At 38.4% G+C, this 7,909-nt stretch overlaps 1 long non-coding RNA gene across 3 annotated transcripts in view; it reads left to right on the top strand.

Annotated features, from left to right (window-relative positions):
- Positions 1-7,909, top strand: part of LOC141949860 (uncharacterized) — a 47,806-nt gene that overhangs the window by 4,447 nt on the left and 35,450 nt on the right. For all 3 annotated transcript variants that reach the window (XR_012630867.1, XR_012630868.1, XR_012630871.1), the window contains one exon: positions 2,575-2,618. This is a non-coding gene — a long non-coding RNA (uncharacterized LOC141949860). The remainder of the gene's footprint in view (positions 1-2,574; positions 2,619-7,909) is intronic.

Below are 7,909 nucleotides of genomic sequence, written 5' to 3'. Positions count from 1 at the left end.
AAGATTGTATCAATATTTGTGGCTAAATTTGAGACAAGGCTCACTACTTGAAAAGGTAAATCTTCACTTTGCATAGCAACTGTATTTTAAGTCAACTGACCATGTGCTTATCAAATGTGAGTGCACTGACATATTTCCATGTCATAATAGAACCTATTATGACAGTGTCTGAGAGACTAGGAGTACATCAGGGAAGATTACAATGTCAAATTTCTTATACCTTAATAATTGTCTAGGAAGTTACACTGAGAAATAGATGTTGCTGCATAAAATTTGAGTTCCTCTCTTGAAATCATCTCCATGCCCCTTGTGTGCCTTTTGCATATACTACCAAGTTTTACAGATTTTAAAAAGAAAATCATAATTATAGACAAGACTGAAAAAAACCCATCACAGACTTTTCCTTTTAGTGACTTCTGGATAATTTTTTTTCCAGTCAAGCTGACATTTAAATTTTAAATACTACTTTGTTCAAAATCACTAAGGTATGAAATAGTTGTCTTGCAAGAAACAAAAATAGCTTAGCACATACTGGCAATAGAAAAACAAGTTTCTGTTGTAAAAATTTGTCTTTTATCTTATTTGGATGTTGACCTCTCTTGTGCCATCTCACAAATTCTTACTTAACTAGATTCTCAGAAACTTATCATACTGACCACTCTTGGAAACTGCTAACAGCTCTTACACTTTCAACGTCATCTTGGACTTACATGGCAATTGACCCTGCCTTTATATCTTCTGTATGGTTAATTAAATTCTACTGTTTCAGCACTAGTGAGGTTAAACTAGGAAAACTAAAGTTTTGAGCTCCCCAGTACAAGAGAGAGATTAACTGCAGAGAGTTCAGCACAGATCCACTAAGATCAGAGGACTGGCACAAATGCATGCAAGGAGAAATTAAGAGACCTGGATTTGTTCAATATGGAGAAAAGAAGGCTAGGGGGAGATCTAGTTGTTTTCCGTGACTAATGGGGAGTTACAGAAAAGAGAGCCAGACTCTTCTCAGAGGTGCACAGAGAGAGGAGGGAAGGCAATGGTCTCAGACTGCAGCAAGAGAAATTCCAGTTGAATATAAAGAAAAAAAAAAAATCCCTATGAATGTTGTAAAGCACTGGAATGGGTTGTTCAAAAGGCTGTGGAACCTTTACTCTTGGAGATTTTTAAATCATGACTGGGGACAGCCCTGAACAACATGGTCTAACTTCAGATTTAGTCCTTCTTTGAGTACAAGGTTGGCTTGGATCTGTAATTCTAATAGCTACATGGGTGAAACTCTTTCTCCTTACACTGTCAGCTTCCTACAGATGCTTCATGAGACTTTCAATATCTTTCAAATATCTTTCAAATCTTGTTTATAATGATGACTCATTAAGGCAGTGTATAGACGAGTGTCCTTTACTCCAGCTTCGCCCAAAAAGCATTCAAAATAGGGCCTACACAGCTCCAAGCTCTCTTCCATCAGATAGCAACTAAATTCCTCATGCCATATCTCTGTCAAACAAAGTCACTGGAAGTGTTATGCCAGGTCAAGTAGAAATCTGATCCAGCCCCAGAACAAGAAAAGATGTGCTGGCTTTCTAAGTACTAGCTGTGCAAAATATGACTCATGTAGTGAATGCTTTTGTCATTGGTTTATGTAACACAATTTTTAAAACTTTTCTATGGCTCAGGAAACATCTCTCAGCCTTTCCTTAAGCATACACACTTACATATACCCATGTATGCATACATATATTTATACATACATATATATGTGTATATATACATACACACATATATCTGTTCATACATGAAGTACACACATGAGATACAGTGTGAGAGTAGATTCCTGTGGCGCTAAGCTTTGCAGAATGTCTGGAAATGGCAAGCCGAATTCTATCTTCTTTTACACCAATATAATTCCCTTTATCCATGTTCCTGGAAAATCATCTTTTCTGAAATCCTATAGTCTGATAAATGCAGATCATAGTCTTCTAGCGGTAAAAATGAACCTTAGCAGAAATTGTCTAATCTGTTCTCATAACACAAGCCATAGGTGGGCATCAGTGTTGCATATCACCATTTCTTTTGGTAGTAGAATATGTAGGCCTGAGTGTAAAGATTGCATGTAAATAATGTCCTGCATGTGAGTGAGTTTAATCGCATTACTCTCCCTGTTAAAAATGTACAATTTGGCCTTATGGTGAATTTGTTTCAGCTTCCCATCACTGACTATGCTTTGGGCATTTTTGCATTGTGAAGAGTATGAGTCTTAAGCCTCATTAGTTTCACTACTAGCCCTACTGGTTTTATGCATTTGAAACGCCGGAGCGGGTGCCAAGAGACAGTTTTTGAGGAGTGTGTGAAACTTTCCCCCATTGTAGAGCTAGAAGTGTATCTGATCCCCCAAGGAAGCCTGAAGTCTTTCTTTTGACGTGGTCTGTGTAGCGTGGTAGTCATTCAAGACTATTAAAACCAAAAATTCTTTCTAGAAATCCTTTGGTATCATCTTAGTTAACTGTCTACATTTTCTGGTTTTTTTTCTTTATCATGGGGGAAATCCTGGTATCTTCCTTTCCTTTTTCCTGGGAATAGAGAATGGGAGCTTCAGGAAAAACACTCCTGCCAAGGTTTCCCAGGTAATGTCTGATTTGTTACATTTTTCCCTACACTTGCTTATGAACTGCTGAATTTTTTATTTTTACTTGCATTTCTTAAGTTTGCTTACAGCACATTTGCTGTATATTCACAACTTCTTGACTACATTTCAGAAAAAAAGTTACCCGTTATGACTACTGTTTTCTTGTGGCAGTTTACAATGAAGTGTAGAGTAACAGTCACAGCATATACAGCAGTCACACCTCCAATACACATTATTACTTTTAAGCTAAGGCTCTGAAAGATGAATGTGCTGCCATAACACTAGCTCCTGTTGGAATGGCATCAGAAACAAAACTGTCCTCTAACTCCAGGCACACAGAAGTGCCACATAGGATCATGAGCCACCTTGGTCCAGCCTGTACACACCGTACTCACTGCTGAGAAAACCTTTCTCCTGCTTTCTACCACCACCTTGCAGGTCAGAGAGCAGAGTCTGTATCCAGTTTAGCAGAGGAACTAGTACTACACTCAGCCAATATGCAATGGCAGGAAAAAAAACCCCTTTTAGCTCAGTCCAAGAACAGCTGAGCTGTGGTGGTCTGTTTAAAATGGGTTTCTATTCTGATTTATCCATAGCCACTGGGCTGTTTCCCTGGTTGGTAGGATACCAGTTTGCAGGATCAGAATGCTTTCTTTTATTTTATTATTTCTAATATACTGGTATGTGAATCTCAAAGTGCAGCTGTCAGCAACCATAGTGAACTCTACTCTAGTTTCACAAACCCTATGGATCTCCTGAGTTTCCCACAAAAGCCTAAGCAGAGATGAAGTAGAATAGAAAGGGACAGGCTGTCAAACTTTAAGGAACAGTAAGTGTGATCTCTGCAGTATTTGGCAGAATCTTCAGTGGGGTTTACACAAAACTGATAGTGCTCCCACAGCAAGAACTCATCCATTAGGTATGGCAGATGCCCTCAGCACAGGACAGCTGCAGTGGAGGAAATTAAAGACAGTTTCCTTTCATCTGGATCCAAGATTCTGTGATTATTGCCTGCCTGTGCAATGGAAAAAAATGGGAGATACTAAATGCTTGATACTAATGAAGTTCTGCAGTTCCCCAGCATCAGGATGAAAATGAAAATCTTCAACTGAAGTAACACACACCATTTTCCATCAACAACAATAAAACAGATGGTGAATTTCCAGCTGGTTAGAAAGTGTGTGCCATAAACTAATTACCCAGCATAGATAGCAGGTGCTGTTTCATTTTCCCCTGAGACAGAATTTGAGATCAGAAAGAGCCCATAAGGAGCTGCAGGCTACTAGACTTGCCCCAGCATGGGATGAGGAAGGTACTTGGGAGTTTGGATGAACTTCCAGCTGTACCACTTCAAGGGTAGATAGTATTTGTTCAAGCTAAGAATTGTCTAAACCTATTCAGGTGAAGCCCTTAGGAAATAGCCTTCAGTGAAGCAGCTTGCCTTGAGTTCATTGGCAAAACCAGATCTGCCTGCTGGCAAGATGTTTTGGTGACTGGATCTTGTTTTCTGGATTCTGCTACTGTACTCAGTACACGAAATGGTACAGTTCAGAGTATCAGTAGAAAAGAAACATAAAAGGCTCTTCTTTGTTGCTTACTAAATTCCAGTTATGAAATTATGCTGAAATTTGTTTACACGTATTCCACCAAACTGAAACAAATCATTACTGAATAGAGGCATAGATTATTAGACAGAACAAACAATATGGGCTGGAAAAACAATCAAACAAACCACTTTCCCAGGAATTATTCTCTGTTGTGATTACACCAACATAAGAAATTTTGTGCTGCAGTGCTGACCAGCAAAAAAAAGTTTCCATAATGCTGTAATACCAAATCCTGACATTGTCAGGTTGCTAAAGATGCCTGTGAAATATTCTTTTATAGCCATGAAACTGTTAATCACTCGGTGATGAAATACTTGAAACATTAGTCTCAGCTGAATTTAAGATGTTTCTGAGAATCTTTTAAGACCTCAGTGTTCTTAGGGTTGTGAGCTATGCACATTAATTTCACTTTTATTTTAATATAGCCCAACCCATTAAAATACTGGCATTGCATTTATTCAGTCAGCAAGTCCTGACTTCTTGCAAACAGAACATATCCCTTGTAGGACAGTCAACAGTCAACTCTCCATCTGCACAGACTCAAGTAGACTATAGAAATCTCTTGGTAGAGACCACCAACCTGTTCTACAGGTACTTGTACGTTTCTCTTCCTGCGCTGTCTGTGACTTTTGCCCCTCCATAGCTAAATCAGCAAGAACATCTCAATGATACAGAATTAACCCCAAATATCCACTGGGACTGATGAAAAAATCAACTTTGATTTTACCATGTTTTGATTGGAAACTTTATCTTTTAGTCCTGTAATGTTATCTGCTGGTATTTTTAGTTTGATTTCCTAGAGAGCATCCATAATAATGACTAGAACAGAGCTAGAATATTGTTTTTCATTAGAAATGTGTAGGGTTCATGTAAATGGGATTGTTATCGCTGTAAAACTTTGAGGCAACTCCCAGTGATTTGGATGAGCCTTCCAACACGTACCCAGAGGAAATGAAGTCTTTTTGTTGGGTGGTTCTTGTACTCAGAGCCTTCATCTTAATCTTCAAAGGCTTTCATTAACTTAATCTCAATTTCATAAACCTCTCTGAGGTTTATTTGTAACAGTTCTACTCCTTTGAAGTGCCAAACCCACTGACCTTAAGCATATAACATGTGAAAGCAGAAAACAAAATTTTCTCAGCTACTTCCTCATATCTCTTCAGCAGAAGGAAATAGGAACAGCCACAAACCAGTCCACTTTGAGGCCAAAATGTCAACTACATTTTTGCAATTGGTTGCATACACACCCACAAGAATCAAAATAGTGATAAATACATACAGGAAATGTGTGTGGGGAGGTGGAGAATAGAACATGTCAGCAGAGAAGGGGAGTACTAGAAGAAGAGGGCCTCAACTGCTGCGAAAGATAAACATCAGTCTTATATGTGCTTTTGAGTGTTCCCATGGTCATATGAAAACCAAATAATGGGGAATTATTGTGAATAGTGAAAGATCCTTGGAGAAAAAAAGCAGTGTGAGCAGATGGGGAAAAGGTCACAAACATCTTGTTGGACTTGGACCCCACAGCCTCTTACAGTTGTGATATTTATTCGAAGGTGTTAGCATAGTGAATGAAGACTGTAGCATAAGGATGCAGAACAAAATGACAACTTTTTTGAGGTTATATGAAAAATGGCTATTTCACAGAACATTTTTTCTGATGGGAGTTGAAAGGTCATTTCTTCTGCCTCTAGGCTTTTTCTACCTTTTTAAGTAGTTAAAAATAGAGCCTAATAATCTGTAGTCGATACCCATAGGTGTCAAATTCAGACACTGAGTGCACAAACTGAGAAACAAGGTAGGTATCTGCATGTGCAGTTTTCATGTTACAAATATTTGTGTGTCTCTCCTCACTCAGTGTGTGTACCTACTGTAAAATGTAAGACCCTTCATTTTGTAGAACATGAAATGAAAAAAAAGGGCAAAGTCTGTGTTTAGGAAATACTGAGGAAAATAATGCAATGAGAGATACTGGATACCTACACTTCATTTCCATTATGCATGAGTTGCTATCACAGCATCTCTGTCACAAAAGCACTAAATGCACAGCTAATAAAATAAACCCCAGCTATAGTATAGGTTTTCCACAGCTTTTCTAAAGGTGGGGTAGCATAGATGATGCTGTAAATTCTCCTATTCTCTTTCTTGCCCATCTTCTTGCAGCTTTAATGTCTTTCAGTTGTGTCTGCCTATACACCAATCACTTTGTCTGGTAGGTGTGTTAGTACATCTCTTCTGTCAATGGATAAAATGCTAATGCCACTGTATTATCTACTTGAAATGTGAAACCAAGGGAAGACTGGTGAAAAAGATCCTACTTCTAGGGAAAAAATACACCCAAAACTTGTTCTCTAAAATGAGGCCTAATGAGAAGAAAAAAATACAAACTCACACAAATAAGTTAGTTTACAACAGAGGAAAGACTTATGTTCCTTTCCCAGAGCGCTCCAGGTATCCCATGACAATGCGGAATGGTAAAGACACAGATAGCCAAGACATACTCACCTGCTGCCTTTGTTTCTTGAATGAAATTTTTACTCCTGTCACCAGCTATTTCTGTACTCTATAGGCTCTGCTTTAAAGTACAGAAGGTGAGTAAAGTTTCTTTTCCCAAGGGAATCAACAGTCAGTTCAGGTACTATCTAGCCTTGTCTGATAGGGATGAGCTACAGAAGCAGAGGCCACAAGAAGGACCACTTTCCACAGTGGGGATGTTGGCAAAGGCCACACTGGGTGGCATGGGTGGTGGGTCCCTCCTCTTCCCTACTCTGCAGGTGATGGTCTTGGTTCTCAAGCAGGTTGTCCAAGAGGTATTGGACCATCACAAACATCCAGCCATCCAGCTGAGATCATTTGAACGTGTCTTTATTTTTTTTTAACCAAAATCTGAGTGTAGACTCAGTATTTCATGTTTTCACCAATTCTTGCACATTTTTGAGCAGTCTTTCTGAATGCTTGCTTTGCTTGCTACATAGTATGCTAGACCTTGTGCTCTAGGTAGGTTAAGCTGACTTTTTTCTTTGATCGAGCACCTGATAATGTCCAGTCTGAGAATGAGACAGCAGCTTTGCAGTGTGCATGCCTTAGCCCTCAAACCAAGAGGAAGTTACAATTTAATTTCATTTCTAAACACAGTAAGCTTACATTTCTATGTCAAGTAAGCTTTGGTTTTGTGCTAAATTTGAAATTTTCATCAGAAAAATGAACAAAGATTTGAACAAAGGCTAGACCATTGCCTGATGATATAGCCACAAACATTGTCAGGCAATAGATGCATAATACTATGGTTCAGAAAATCAATACCTATACTTTATACAGTTCTAAAAGTATCTTGTTTAATTCTACAGTGATAACATAATTTTGTCTGGAAAATAAACCTGATACCTAGCATTAAATTTTAATAGATAAATGAATCCAGATTTTCCCCTGCTTTGTCCTTTGCTGTTTTTCAAGTAGCTAAAAGGCATCATAGCTTTAAAAACATCCATTTATTTTTATCTGACAAAGGTAAAGTATTTTATCTGAGAGGTAAATCTAAAAGCTGTAATGTGTGTATTTAGGAAAGAACAAAGCAGAAAGGGTACAAATAAAACAGCTGGGGTGAAACTTTAGCCCAAATGAATCCTATGGCAAAATCCCCATTGATTTCATAGACCAAGACCTGACCCAGCAGTCACACAAC

Source organism: Strix uralensis, chromosome 1 (assembly GCF_047716275.1).
Source record: "Strix uralensis isolate ZFMK-TIS-50842 chromosome 1, bStrUra1, whole genome shotgun sequence".
NCBI lineage: Eukaryota > Metazoa > Chordata > Aves > Strigiformes > Strigidae > Strix > Strix uralensis.
The sequence above is the reverse complement of the archived record's forward strand: the minus strand, read 5'-3'. Positions and strand labels throughout refer to the sequence as shown.